Here is a 14,271-nt window from a genome sequence, read left to right on the forward strand (position 1 = left end):
AGAACTGTGACCAGTCAGTTTCATGCACAGGCACTGTTGCGGTGTAGGATATAATGATGAACAAAAACAAGAGGCCTTGCCTTCCAAGAAGTGGCCACTCGGCCGGGCGCGGTGGCTCAAGCCTGTAATCCCAGCACTTTGGGAGGCCGAGACGGGCGGATCACGAGGTCAAGAGATCGAGACCATCCTGGCTAACACGGTGAAACCCCGTCTCTATTAAAAAAAAAAATACAAAAAACTAGCCGGGCGAGGTGGCGGGCACCTGTAGTCCCAGCTACTCGGGAGGCTGAGGCAGGAGAATGGCGTGAAACCAGGGGGCGGAGCCTGCAGTGAGCTGAGATCCGGCCACTGCACTCCAGTCTGGGCGACAGAGCAAGACTCCGTCTCAAAAAAAATAAAAATTAAAAAAAAAAAAATAAGTGGCCACTCGACCTGCAAGAGGCCAATACTAAGCAGGTAAACAAATAAGAGGGTGTTCCGGCATGAGAAGCTAATGCAGAAGACAAACAGCCAAGGACTGTGCTTGAGAAGAACAATGGGAGCTGCCCGGGCACCTCCCCGTGTACAGGGCCCCTCCACGCAGGCTCATTGCTCTCTCCGAGGCTCCCCGAGCTACGAAGCCCACACTTGATCCTCAGGCAAAGGATGAATCCTACGTAAGTCTCAGGAGCTACAAAAGCTGGAGTACAGCAGTGACAAGACAGGAACACGAGAAAGTTACAGGGATCGTTTCCTGCGATGATGGTTGTCAGCGCCGAGTTCCCTCGGCCACAACTAACTCCTGCCCCTGCTCTCCTGGCGGGCTTCCGGGCTTGTGCCACCGTCCACCCGCCTGCAACTGGCCACTCCTTCGAACCCTTCGACAGGCACTAGGTGTCTTTTTTGTCACCTGTGAGCATCCTCCCCAAGCATTTTTTACCACGGCTGCTCAAAAGAAGCAAAAAATAAAACTAAAAAAATTAAAATGGCGGCCAGGCGCGGTGGCTCCACACCTATAATCCCAGCACTTTGGGAGGCCGAGGCGGGCGGATCACAGGGTCAGGAGATCGAGACCACAGTGAAACCCCGTCTCTACTAAAAATACAAAAAACTAGCCGGGCGCGGTGGCGGGCACCTGTAGTCCCAGCTACTCGGGAGGCTGAGGCAGGAGAATGGTGCAAACCCGGGAGGCGGAGCTTGCAGTGAGCTGAGATCGCGCCACCGCACTCCAGCCTGGGCGACAGAGCCAGACTCCGTCTCAAAAAATAAAAAATAAAAATGGCTGTGTCTGATTTCCTCTGCTCTTCCTATAGAAACACTGCTAATGAAAATACATAAACTGAATAAACACTTGGAGAGGAAACCATCTGCTTCATCCTACTAATGTCAGTGGGAACAGTGTTTGTTTACTAGCAGGGTCATGAGGAGGGGACACAGAAAACCTTCCCAGGAACCATCAGGGAAATGGTCTGGGCGGGCATAGGGGCACCTTCTTAACCCTTTCAGATGCCCAAGAGTCACTCCGTTTCATAACCTCTGGTTGGAAGAGAAAGTTACATATATCATAAACCACAGGCTGAAGCTTATTTGCACAGTGTTTTCCACACAAAGATGATAAAACACCATGCAATTTACTATAAATACTGCCCTTGAACTTTCCACTCCGCAGAGGAAATACCTAAAAAGACCATCCAAGTTCAACCGCAAAGGTGCTTGTGGAACCAGCTACGGAACAGGAAAGATCTTAGAGCTAACTGCCAAAGCCTTCCAAAAGGTAGCACACTTTAATAATAATTGGTTTTGGGTACAAAGAAGGATGCAGACACCATGGAGAAGATGGTGTGGTTCTTTGTGCCAGGAAGCATTTAGGGGATTTGCATTTTAAACGACTGCTTTACCTACAAATCCATATTTTAAAACAAAATTAATAAGCAAAGGCCCAGGAAATTCAACCCCCAGGGAAAGACACCAGTCATCCCCAAAGGAAACTGCAGGGACTTCTGGCCCGGCGCCCGGCTCAGCTGCGTGGTGAATGCAACTGGGCCATGAGAAGTCCTTCACTTGGGGCACTCCATCAAAGTATGTTTCCAGGGTCAGACGCTTGGCCTTGAATTCCCAGCAAAAAGTTCCACAGCAAGGTTTTAAAGCAAGACCAGGGGGCTGAGTCTCACAATCCTGTAGTCACCTTCCTCCCAATCCCTGATGACTGAGCCAGCACAGCCGGTGCCTTCCAGATGCCGCTGGCCTGGCTGTGGCTGCTCTTAAAGAGCACGAGGTAGTGACTCAGAATCAGCTCCACCACCAACAGTGCTGATATATGACTTTCTACAGCCAGTTAAGGAATATATCTATTGCCCAGAGGCTAAGAGAAACATTCTGACCAAACTAGAAAAATTAAAATATGGCCGGGCATGATGGCTCACGCCTGTAATCCCAGCACTTTGGGAGGCTGAGGTGGGCAGATCACAAGGTCAGGAGATCGAGAGCATCCTAGCCAACATGGTGAAACCCCGTATCTACTAAAAATACAAAAATTGGCTGGGTGTGGTGGCACACATCTGTAATCCCAGTTACTTGGGAGGCTGAGGCAGGAGAATCGCTTAAACCCGGGAAGAGGAGATTGCAGTGAGCCGAGATCGCACCACTGCACTTCAGCCTGGAGACAGAGCAAGACGCCGTCTCAAAAAAAAAAAAAAAGAAAAAGAAAAATATGAATGGAGGAGACATGTGAAAACAAACAATGGCATTAATTCTACTCGTAAAATAAACTCACTCTAACAGTGAGTAAACATTTAATTAGCACCTACTATACACCAGGTGCCATGCTAGATGCTGGGGATATAGACAGAACAGGCAGGCAGTTGGAAGTGCACGTCATACTACTAATCCTGTGTTTAGTTAAGCTCTTACTACATGTCAAGAATTGTTCCAAACACTTTGTCACCTCTTTTTTTATTCTCATATAGTATAGAGTTTATTATTAGCCTCATTTTATCAATACAGACAGGTTAAATTCACGCTGCACAACTATCAGTAGGAGACGCCGGGATCTGAACTCAGGCTCCTTCATGCATCCGATAGGTGTATGAGTAAAGAGGTCTGCAGGAAGGAAGAAAAAGCCCTGTCCGCTGCCTGAGAGAGTAGGCATTCAGGTAAAACTGATAGGGCTTATAAGAATGCATAGGAGTTTATCAGAGAGCATGAGAAAGGTTCCTTCCAGACAAAGGGCTTATAAATGCAAAGCATAAGCCATCGGAAATGATGAAGAAAAATAATTTTAAAAGATAAAAACACACTTTTATTACTCCTTCTTGGGCAGGGAGTTCCTAGATAGGTGCTAAATAGTAGCTAGGAATGGGGTCTTGACTTACTTTGGTTTCAAGAAGAACTGAAGGTGAGTGCAGCCCAACGATCCCTGGAGTGAGTGCACACAAGAGCAGCATGTGCCAGTTCCACAGTCCAACCCACTCAGCAGAACACCGTGTAACAGAATGTGCTGCTAGAAACCTGGGCTCAGAAGTCCTTCACAGTACTGAATAGGAAACACTGGAACCAAACACCTCACTGAACCAGCCTGACAACACACACAAAAAAGCGGGTGAGGTGGCACACATATGGAACACATGTGCCAGGAGGCCCAATTCTAACCGGACGGCAGGGGCTCTCCTCAACAGAGTCTATGATTTCAGGAGATTAGCAATAGCTTTGTTCACCAAAATACAAAGCTGTCCCAAGTCCTTGAAAGATACAAATTCCACAAGAAAATCAGAAAACACAAAGGTGGTTTGCAGTGTGCAATAAATTGGTGGTTTTAAGCATAGCTATTCTGAGTTTATCTTTTCCTGAGATGTTTAATGTTAGTTCATATGCTCTGAGCGATGTTCGTTGAAATAAATATAATTTGCTGACTCATATCCCATAAATGATTCAATGATGGGTTACCAACGTTAATGCCGGCTATTAAATTCCAGCCCCTCTAGCCAACAGGAATGACACACAGATCGTCTCCACGTTAAAAACAGGTGTGCTCCCAGAGTTCTTGATAAGTTGGCTGCTTGGAATTCAAGAGTTATTTTCCTCCCCCACAAACAATATTAGACGTGGTATTTGATACTCAAGACAGAAAACCCAAAATATTAGATCTGAGGCGTGCTTAGAGTTCTCTGGACTGAGCCCATGAGAGGGAGTGGGCCGGCCGCTTAGCCAGTCAGACACTCCCACTTCTTCTCCTGCCGGGAGTAAGATGTGCGGCAGCTGCACGAAGCAGGCGGCAGCAGGAGCGATCTGAGGAGGAGGCTGGGAGAGGCGAGGCTGGGAGAGGCGAGGCTGGGAGAGGCGAGGCTGGGAGAGGCGAGGCTGGGAAAGGCCAGGCAGGAGCTCAGAGAACAACAGAAGTGAATAGTGCCAGCAGCTCCAGCTGCTGAGGCGCCCAGGCTGCAGGCTCCTCCTGTGTCCGCTCTGGGCCCCAGGCTGCTCTGTCCAGGGCCCTGGGGTGGCAGGGCCTCCCCATCTCTAGGGCTGCCATATGGTAGGCTCGGAAAGGAGGCTTTCCGACACTCCCACACCCACCCTGTGGGGTGGCATCCACAGGCTCTCCTGATTCCCTCACATGAAAACACACGTGGCTCTTTAATGATGTTCTCCAGATTGTTCTTGCCAGTGACTAGAGTTCGACAGTCCCCCGGCCACAAACACACACGCACAAGCACCAATGTGACAGAGGAACTGCCTATGACCAGTAAATTAAACTGGGATCCAGCCACAAGACCACTCTTCCCTCCAGTTACATATATATACATAATGTATACATACGCTCTTACATTACATATGTATTTGAATGGAAAGTCACAGTAAAATTCAAGTGCCGAGGCCACTGACATCACTGTATAGGTGGTTCATGCATAACTCAGACACTGGAGAGCTCGAAACCAGAATGGGTCAGCGGGGCCATGAGGGGATGGGGAGGGAGGTGCTGAACACGCAAGCCCTCCGGCCGCCTCATGTCACTGGCCATGGGAATGAGCCGAACCTCCCCACACCAAAGGCTGCCCCCCACCACATTCCTGGGTTCACAGATAAGCCCCCAACTTACTGGAACTTCAAATGCCTCCTGGGTGTCATCCAGCATCTGGATTTTGATGGACACGAGTTTTCCTGAAGGCGTTGGGGGCGGCTTCTGTCCACGTTCTAAGGTACTGATCCCCGAATTTTCTGGGGCCCCCAGTCGTGATCCTGGGGTTGGCCTCTGCTCTATTTCTCCCATGATGAAAGCGGCTTAGAGAATATCTGCAGGAAGCAGTGAGAAAGAAAAACACATCAGAACAGGAGACTCACTGATACCACCCAAGCTGTGTGCCACCTTCTCCCCTTTGTCACGGGAATTTCCCTGAACCCACCCAGGTGGGCAGGGGGCTCCATCCCCTGCACAGGAATCCCATACAGGGAGGCGTCGGTTCACTCACAAAGTCACCTTTAAGCACTCAAGGCATGCAAATACTTTTTGCATACTTTATTCTTTGGAATAATTTTGCATATTGTTGCATATTTTATTCCTTTCTTGTTTTACAGTCTGTTCTTAATTATTCAGTGTCTACAATGAGCTAGGCTAAGCACTACTTTTTTACACATTGAAGTCTGGTGGGAAGATGATAAACAGCGCCTCAGCCATATCATTAGCATCCATTAATTACCTTTTATGGACACAGTCACAAGCTAAGTACTGTGGGTATTCTAAAGATAAACAGGTAAAACATGCACTGCAGAGCTCGGGCTTATAATCTGGTTGAGGAAATAGACATACACTCACAGACATATACTCACGAAGACAGAGGCAACAGAAAGTAGGGTCATTTTTCTTGGTTTCTAGTGTCTATTTCTATTAAAATAACCACCTAATAATTCCTTTCTTTCCAGCCACCCACCCCACCAACTATTCCCCCTTTCCCAAGAAGCCATTCTACACACTACACTATAGTATCAACAAAGTTATTTTCCTAAAAACAACCATCTTTCCTCTCCAGATAGTCTACTCTTGTCTAATGACACCCTCAGCTTCTCCCTCCCCTCTCGCTGTCTCTATCTGGCTCCAGGTCTCCACATGCGTGGCTCACTGTGGCTCAGTGCTTTGCCCACTTTCTTCACCTGGAAACTTCTACCATTGCTTTAAAACTCAGTTCAAATGTCACATCCCGGCCAGGCGTGGTGGCTCACACCTATAATCCCAGCACTTTGGGAGGCCAAGGTGGGTGAATCACCTGAGGTCAGGAGTTCGAGACCAGCCTGGCCAACATGGTGAAACCCTGCCTCTACTAAAAATTCAAAAATTAGCCGGGTGCCATGGCGTGTACCTGTAGTCCCGGCTACTCGGGAGGCTAAGGCAGGAGAATCACTTGAACCCAGGAGGTGGAGGTTGCAGTGAGCCAAGATCACACCACTGTACTCCAGCCTGGGTGAGAAGCGTGAAACTTAGTATCAAAAACGAAAACAAATGTCACATCCTGGCATCTGGTGCAGAGTACATGTGCTGCTATCCCCTCTGTGCTCATTGCTGTCAAAGCCACACCGTGGTGGTTGAGCCCACGTGTGTGGAGAATGCATTGTGATGCCCTTAAAAAGCAGGAACCCAATCTCGAATGTCCCTTGCAGCTCAGTGCCTACCTAGGCACAATGCCTCACACAGAGTGGAGGTCAATATTGGCTGCCTAACAACTGGACCACTCGGCCAGTGTATTTATATGTGGCTGCATATTTAGTGTCAGAAGGACACAAGGGAATGAGATTTCCATGTGAGATGAAGTGGTTGAAAGAGAGGGAAGGCTTCCATCATGGAGAAGGTGAGAATTGAACTCAAGTTGGTCTCAAACATTGGATAATACTTGGAAAGAGATAGGAGACAGACAAGGAAAAGGCACTCCTGGGAAGTAGAATGGCATCCACAGAGTTACAGGACAGAAACATGATGGCACAGAGGAAAAAGAGTGAGAATCAGAGCCAGAGAGTTCAAGATGTATTTTAGAAATGATTTGAAGTCAGGCTCTAGTGCAGCGGTCCCCAACCTTTGTGGCACCAGGGACTTGTTCTGTGGAAGACGGCTTTTCCACAGATAAAGTGGAGGCAATGGTTGCGGGATGAAACGGTTCCACCTCAGATCATCAGGCATTAGATTCTCATAAGGAGCACACAACCTAGATCCCTTGCATGCGCAGTTCCCAACAGGGTCCATGCTCCTATGAGAATCTAATGCTGCAGCTGATCTGACAGGGGGTGGAGCTCAGGCGGTGATGCTCGCCTGTTGCTCACCTCCTGCTGTGCAGCCCAGTTCCTGACAGGCCACGGACCACTGGTCCACCGCCCAGGGTCTGGGGACCCCCCCTCCTTTAGAGGACTCCAAATGCCTAGCTGAAAAATACGGTCTTTACCCTGTAGGCAGCAGGAGTCACTGAGGGAAGACTAACAACACAACAACAACAACAATTTCAGAAAAATGAACTTGAAGACGGTACTATATATAACTAAAGAAAGAGGGTTGGGAGGGCAGAGGCTGGGGCATCCAGTCACAAATCAACTGTCACAGTTCATGCTTGAAATGCCAATCTGGACAGCAGCAATGGAAATCAAAAGGTGATGCTATAAAATCTACTTTTGTGGAAAAACTAACCCAATGTTACAAATGGTTAGCTACTGAGAGGAGGAGGTAAAAGTCTAACACTGGGCCGGGCGTAGTGGCACAAGCCTGTAATCCCAGCACTTTGGGAGACCGAGGCGGGCGGATCACGAGGACAAGAGATCCAGACCATCCTGGCGAACACGGTGAAACCCCATCTCCACTAAAAATACAAAAAATTAGCCGGGCGTGATGACGGGCGCCTGTAGTCCCAGCTACTCGGGAGGCTGAGGCAGGAGAATGGCGTGAACCCCGGAGGCGGAGCTTGCAATGAGCCGAGATCGGGCCACTGCACTCCAGCCTGGGTGACAGAGCGAGATTCCGCCTCAAAAAGAAAAAAAAGGTCCAACACTGATGAGAAAGTTTGAAATCAGGGCAGAAGGGAGGAAGTGGGAGGGGGAGGGGGAGGTGTGAGTGTGCTTTGGAACGTTCCCTAGGGCTATAAAAGGACATCCTGTGGGCTTTCCTGTCTGGAAGCTGGAGCTGGGTCTGGGCTATGGGTTCAGGGTGAAAGCCGTGAGAATCAAGGGAAGGGGTTAAATGTGTAACCAAAAAAGCAAAATGAACCACCAGGCCCAATGGTGAGGGTCATGGAGAAAGAGGAGATGGGAAAAAGAGACCCCCAGGGGGCAGTTCTGGACAAAAGGGCACAGAAGGGGCACCACAGAGCTATCTGGGGTGTGAGGAATAGAACTGTGGGCTGCGTCTCACTCACATTGGAGAAAAAGTCACCCTTTCTTTCTTTCTGGCCACCCACCCCTCCAACTATTCCCCCTTTCCCAAGAAGCCATTCTACCATTCCACACATTGCACTATAGTATCAACAAAGTTTTTCTTTTTTTCTATTAATTTTTTTCTTATCTCATTTTATTTCTTATGATTTATTTTTGCAAAGGAGTCTCACCCTGTTACCCAGGCTGGAGTGCAATGGCGCGATCTCAGCTCACTGCAACCTCTGCCTCCCAGGTTCAAGCGATTCTCCTGCCTCAGCCTCCCCAGTAGCTGGGATTACAGATGCCTACCACCATGCCTGGCTAATTTTTTTTTTTTTTTTTTAAAGTAGAGATGGGGTTTCACCATGTTAGCTAGGCTGGTCTCAAACTCCTGACTTCAAATGACCCAAGTGCTGGGATTACAGATGTGAGCCACCACGCTGGCCCCTTCTCTTTTGAATGCCTGATTCCACAGGTCTGTTATATAAGTGCCTTTCTCACTTCTGCCTCAAATAAGCTTTTTCTAAGCATCTGTTTCTAATCTGTTTGGTTGTGTGATCTCTGCTTTGGTTCATTCACTCATTAGCCTTGAGGGATGAGACCAGCCTGGTTAATCTAGAATCCCAGCCTAGTGCCCTTCACCGAAGTGGAAAAGATACCCTCAATATTGGGTCAATTAACCAAAGTGTGTGTGTGTGGAGGTGGTGGTGGGGGAGCAGTATATTCATTATGAAGTCAGTCGTATCCAAAATAATCTTCACAAGCCAGGCAAAATTACTTCTATTCCATATATGTTTTCTGTTCACTGTCTCATGGTTAAAAATAAATGCAATCTCCAGAGAAAGCTATACCATCAGTCAAGTTGGCCTTCCCCCTTCCCAGTCCCTCCGTGCACTTTTCCTACTTTGGTGTGGCCCCTCCCCACCCCACCCTCCTTCCCTGTACTTGCTCAGCACCTGTGCACGGTCATTTACACTGGGCTTTAGCTGGGCTTGTCAAGCAGGCATGGACCTGGCTACGGTGTTGATGCCCATCCAGGGAGCCAGTGACGGCAGGAAGGAAGGGCTCTACTCTCCCACCTCACCCTAGCCTAAAGGTGCTCAGACCCTCCCTGCAAATATTTTCTCCTTGTCCTACCTAAGCAAAAAGCAAGACTCCTCATCCTCTGAACTGAACTCCTCTCTGTCTCTCTTGCCCAAGATCCCCAGATAAATATATATTCTGATTTTTAGCACCTTGGCATTTAAAAATTTAATTGAGTTAGTCATTAACAGATACTTGGTAGCTTAACTTCCTTTCTCTTTAGTTCTCAAATGATCTCATGTCTAGGTTATTTCTACTTCTGGATAATGATGCTTGAACAAAGTATGTCATACTTTCTTTTTGTTATCATACTTGCGTGCAGACTGTTTCTGTACATGGAAAGGTCTGTTTAATTCAACCATAAATCCAGCCAAGAGTTTTGAGTTGAGCATCCTAAGAACGCTAAGGGAACATCTCAGGAACGCTGGCAAGTCATAAATGGGTAACCACAATTGATGCTTGATAGCAAAACTGATAAGCCCAGTAATGCAACGCCGTCTTCCAGATAAACAAATCCAACAAACCTAAAGGCCTCTAGTGTATAAATACTAACCTATGCTCTATTCTGAATTTCTCTCCATTAACTTCCTCTGACTTCTCAATTTCTTGAGGAATAGTCAAAATAAAAACTACTATTTCTTTCCTTGTGATACCTTATTACTAAAATGATGATTCTAGACCTTAAAGTTAAAAGCTGCTGCAAAACTACTTTATTAGTTAGCTCTATTTGAAAAGTTACTTTTAAAAAGTAACAACAACAACAAAAAACCAAGATTTTTAACTGCCAGAGAAAAGGTAAAAAAACTAGAGTTGTCTTGTCATAGTATCCTGACTTATAAGGACTTCCTCTTGGAATTCACCCAAAAGCAATAAGCAGTACACTAAAAAAGGCAAATTCCATCCCTGAGGAAACTGGAAGACATCTGTAGCCCCGAAACCAGAAAATGTAAGAAAGATGTGCCAAGCTGCAGTGAAGGTCAGAAAGAAGGGAAGGAAAATGCTTGGAGAGGCTGCTCATGGCTGTAGATCTCAGATAAAAATGGCGGAGCCTCAAATAAACAACAAACCAGTCACAACTTTCTTGGACAGGGACAGGTGCGCAGATTCACGGTAACAGCTTCCCTGGGCACAGTGTGATTGATATGGAATGAGAAACCATACAGGCAAGCCATATTTGTAAGCAGCAGTCTATTGCTGAGGCAAGATGAAAAAGACAGAGACTGCATTAGACACACTACCAAGGTTCACTGCCAAAGTTTCAGCAAGTAAGGGAATAGCAAAGGTTGAAAGGATTACACACACACATATACACACACACACACAACCTCAAGTCATGAAAATTCCTATTAGTATGGGACACGGCTGTGTCTGCTGGCCCACTGAGGCTCCTGCAAAGAGCTACTTCATACCTACTAACCAAAAAACAAACAAAAAAGCCTTTACAAAGATGGTGCAAGAAAAAAGAAAAATGACAGATGAACATCCAAAGAAATGTTACATGCAACAGATTAAAGCTTTGTCCAGACATATTGTTATAAATTAATAAAACTTCATGAAATAAAACTGATTCAATAGACAAAAACATAAAAGAATTTACAAGAGTTCAGGGAAGCTATGGGAAGACATTAGCAGGAAATAAAGAATGAGGGTGGCAGACCTCAGGAGGACAAAATGGAAGAATGAAAATATCACCAAAATACAGGCCAAATGGGAAGCAGCCAAAAGGAAATGTGCACTGGTGAAAATAGGAGGGACCTGATGGGAAAGATTGAGAAAAGCAACCAATAGATTTAAAACACAGAACTGGCGGGACACAGTGGCTCACGCCTGTAATTCCAACACTTTGGGAGGCCAAGGCAGGCGGATCACAAGGTCAGGAGATCAAGACCACCCTGGCTAACATGGTGAAACCCGTCTCTACTAAAAATACAAAAATTAGCAGGGCATGGTGTCGGGCGCCTGTAGTCCTAGCTACTCGGGAGGCTGAGGCAGGAGAATGGCATGAACCCGGGAGGTGGGGCTTGCAGTGAGCCGAGATTGCACCAATGCACTCCAGCCTGGGCAACAGTGCGAGACTCCGTCTAAAAAAAAACACAGAGAACTGACAGATACGGAAGACAGAGAGAGATGATCCAACATAGCCACAATCGGTATCCCTAAAGAAACAAAAATCAAATAATAGAACAAGAAAAAAAAAGTTTAAGGCATAATTCAGGAAAACATTTTAGAAATAGAAGATACTTGTCCATAATAAATGAAGATATCCTATTCCAGGGATAACTACCATAAAATGATTGCCACAAAGATAATTTGACAACTCATTTCCTGAGTCATCACTGGTCCTCAAACTTTAGGAAGGGATCATTTGGGCAGCAAGACAAAAAGTTCAAATAAAGTATGAGGGGACAAAATTTTAGAATTGTCCACAGCAACATTCAAGGCTTAAATGCCAAAAACGTCCTCAAAGAATTGTAACAGAATCAAAACTTTAAACACAAGCAAACTTTCATTCAATTATAATAGCCAAATATTTTTTTCTTTATTTTTTTTAGATAGGGTCTCACTCTGTCACCTAGGCTGGAATGCAATGGCATTATCATAGCTCACTGGAACCTCGAGCTCCTGGGCTCAAGCAGTCCCCCTGCCTCAGCCTCCCAAGTAGCTGAGACTGCACATATGCACCACCACCACCACCAGTTAGCATGTACAGAGTCTTGCTATGTTGCCCAGGCTAGTCTTGCACTCCTACCCTCAAGCAATCTTCCTGCCTTGGCCTCCCAAAGTGCTGGGACTACAGGCATAAGCCACCACATGCAGCCCACAGCCAAACATTTTAAATAGGTGAGAATTCAGAAGAATGTTAGCCAATCCCTTCTCAAAAAAACTACTAAATTTCAGCAAGACAAAATGTAAGTGGTGAAAGAATGAAAAACAGTTATTAGTAAACTTTACATCCATTTATACTTTAAGAGAAAGAAAAAAATAATTGTAACAGCCACAGAATATGATATAACTCCTGACAATGGAGAAATAATGCAGCTAAAAACCTGGCAGGGAAAGGAGTAGAAATGGTGAGAGGCACTGTAAGTCAGCCATTACCTCATGTTTTAAAACTGATAATAGGAAGATTTTAAATCTGCATACGACATAAAGATGGTGAAGCACATGGAAAGATGTTCAACATCATTAAGAATTAGGAAATGTAAATTACACACACAATAAGATATTTCACACCCACTGTAATGGCTATAACGAAAACGACAGACAATAACGTGTTATCAAGAATGTGGAGAATCTAGATGTGAGAGCCATCTGGCTGTGACATCTGTCACCCCATTGATCGTCAGGGTTTGCTGGGCTGGGGGTGATTGCCAGGGTTGATCTGGCTAACCTGGCTCACTAGGCGATGTTCCTTTCCTCCCTCACCACTCCATGTGTGTCCCTCCCAAAACTGTGCTTGGTCCAAGAGGACGACCATCCCCGATAGAGGAGGACCGGTTTTCGGTCACAGGTAAATGAGTAGCCGCGCTGCCCTGCTAGAACTTGCAAACAAGCTCTCAAGAATGTGCAAAATCGGAAACTCATATACTGCAGGTGCTGGAAGGAATATAAAATACTGCGAAAACTTTAAAAAGCATTTTGGCAGTTTCTTAAAATTTTAATCATAAGTTTGGCATGAAACCCAGCAAACCCTTCTCCTGGTGACCCTGCAATTCCACTCCTAGCTGTATTCCCAGGGCAAATGGAAACATATGTCTGCACAGAAGTACATGCAGATGTCCACAGCCAAAACAGAGTCAACAAGTGGATAACCCAATAACCCAAATAGTCATCAACTGGTGAGTGAATAAACCAAATACAATCTATCCATACCTGGGAATACTGTTCTGCCACAAAAAGACACAAAATGCTGACACACACCACAGAAATGGACCTCGCAAACATTTTGCTGAGTGACAAGGGCCACAGGCAAAAGACACCACAAACCTATGACCCTATTAAATGTAATATCCAGCAAAAGCTTTATCAGGAGGACAAATATCCAGAAAGTAGTTGCCTGGGGCTGGGATTAGGAGCTGGATCAACAGCCAAGGAATTGTGGTCTTTTTGGGGAGACAGAAATGTTCTGAAACTGGACTGCGGTGATAGTCACACAACTCTGTTAACTGACTAAAAACCTTTGAATTGTACACCTGAAACAGGTCAAAGTTATGATTTGTGATTACACCTCCATAAATCTAAAGATGTCTATGTGTCCATGAATATTCCTGTGAACACAAAGAGCCTCTCTGGAAGGAGAGGTAACTGGAAGGAGAGCTGACCCCAGTGAGGTAGCCAGCCTGACCTGGGACAAAAGCAAGGAAGGCTGGGGACTGGCTTTTCATCAGATGCTCTTTCAGACATTTTAAATTTTGTACCATATACCTATATGTTTAATTAAGAAGGAATTTGGGCCAGGGGTGGTGGCTCCTGCCTGTAATCCCAACATTTTGGGAGGCTGAGGCAGGAGGATCACTTGAGACCAGCAGTTTGAGATCAGTCTAGGCAACATAGCAAAACCCCATCTCTACAAACAATTTAAAAATTACCCAAACATGGTGGTAAGCAACTATAGTCCCAGCTACTTGCAGTGCTGAGGCAAGAGGATCACTTGAGCCCGGAAATTTGTGGCTGCAATGAGCTATGATTGTACCACTGCACTCCAACCTGGGCAACAAAGCAAGACCCTCTTAAAAAAGAAAAAAAAAGTAATTAAGAAGGCTATGTTTAATTAAGGAGTAATTAAACAATATTTAATTTAATCTACTAAAAGCACACACTCCTACCAACTAC

At 46.0% G+C, this 14,271-nt stretch overlaps 1 pseudogene across 1 annotated transcript in view; it reads right to left on the minus strand.

Moving 5' to 3' along the window:
- The window catches only part of LOC105531271, a 32,479-nt pseudogene extending 27,209 nt beyond the window's left edge, over window positions 1–5,270 (minus strand). Inside the window, exon 1 of the transcript XR_001004773.1 lies at window positions 5,072–5,270. The product of XR_001004773.1 is annotated as an uncharacterized LOC105531271 (transcript). The remainder of the gene's footprint in view (window positions 1–5,071) is intronic.
- Window positions 5,271–14,271: the final 9,001 nt, after the last annotated feature.

This window comes from Mandrillus leucophaeus, unplaced genomic scaffold (assembly GCF_000951045.1).
Source record: "Mandrillus leucophaeus isolate KB7577 unplaced genomic scaffold, Mleu.le_1.0 Scaffold879, whole genome shotgun sequence".
Classification (NCBI taxonomy): domain Eukaryota; kingdom Metazoa; phylum Chordata; class Mammalia; order Primates; family Cercopithecidae; genus Mandrillus; species Mandrillus leucophaeus.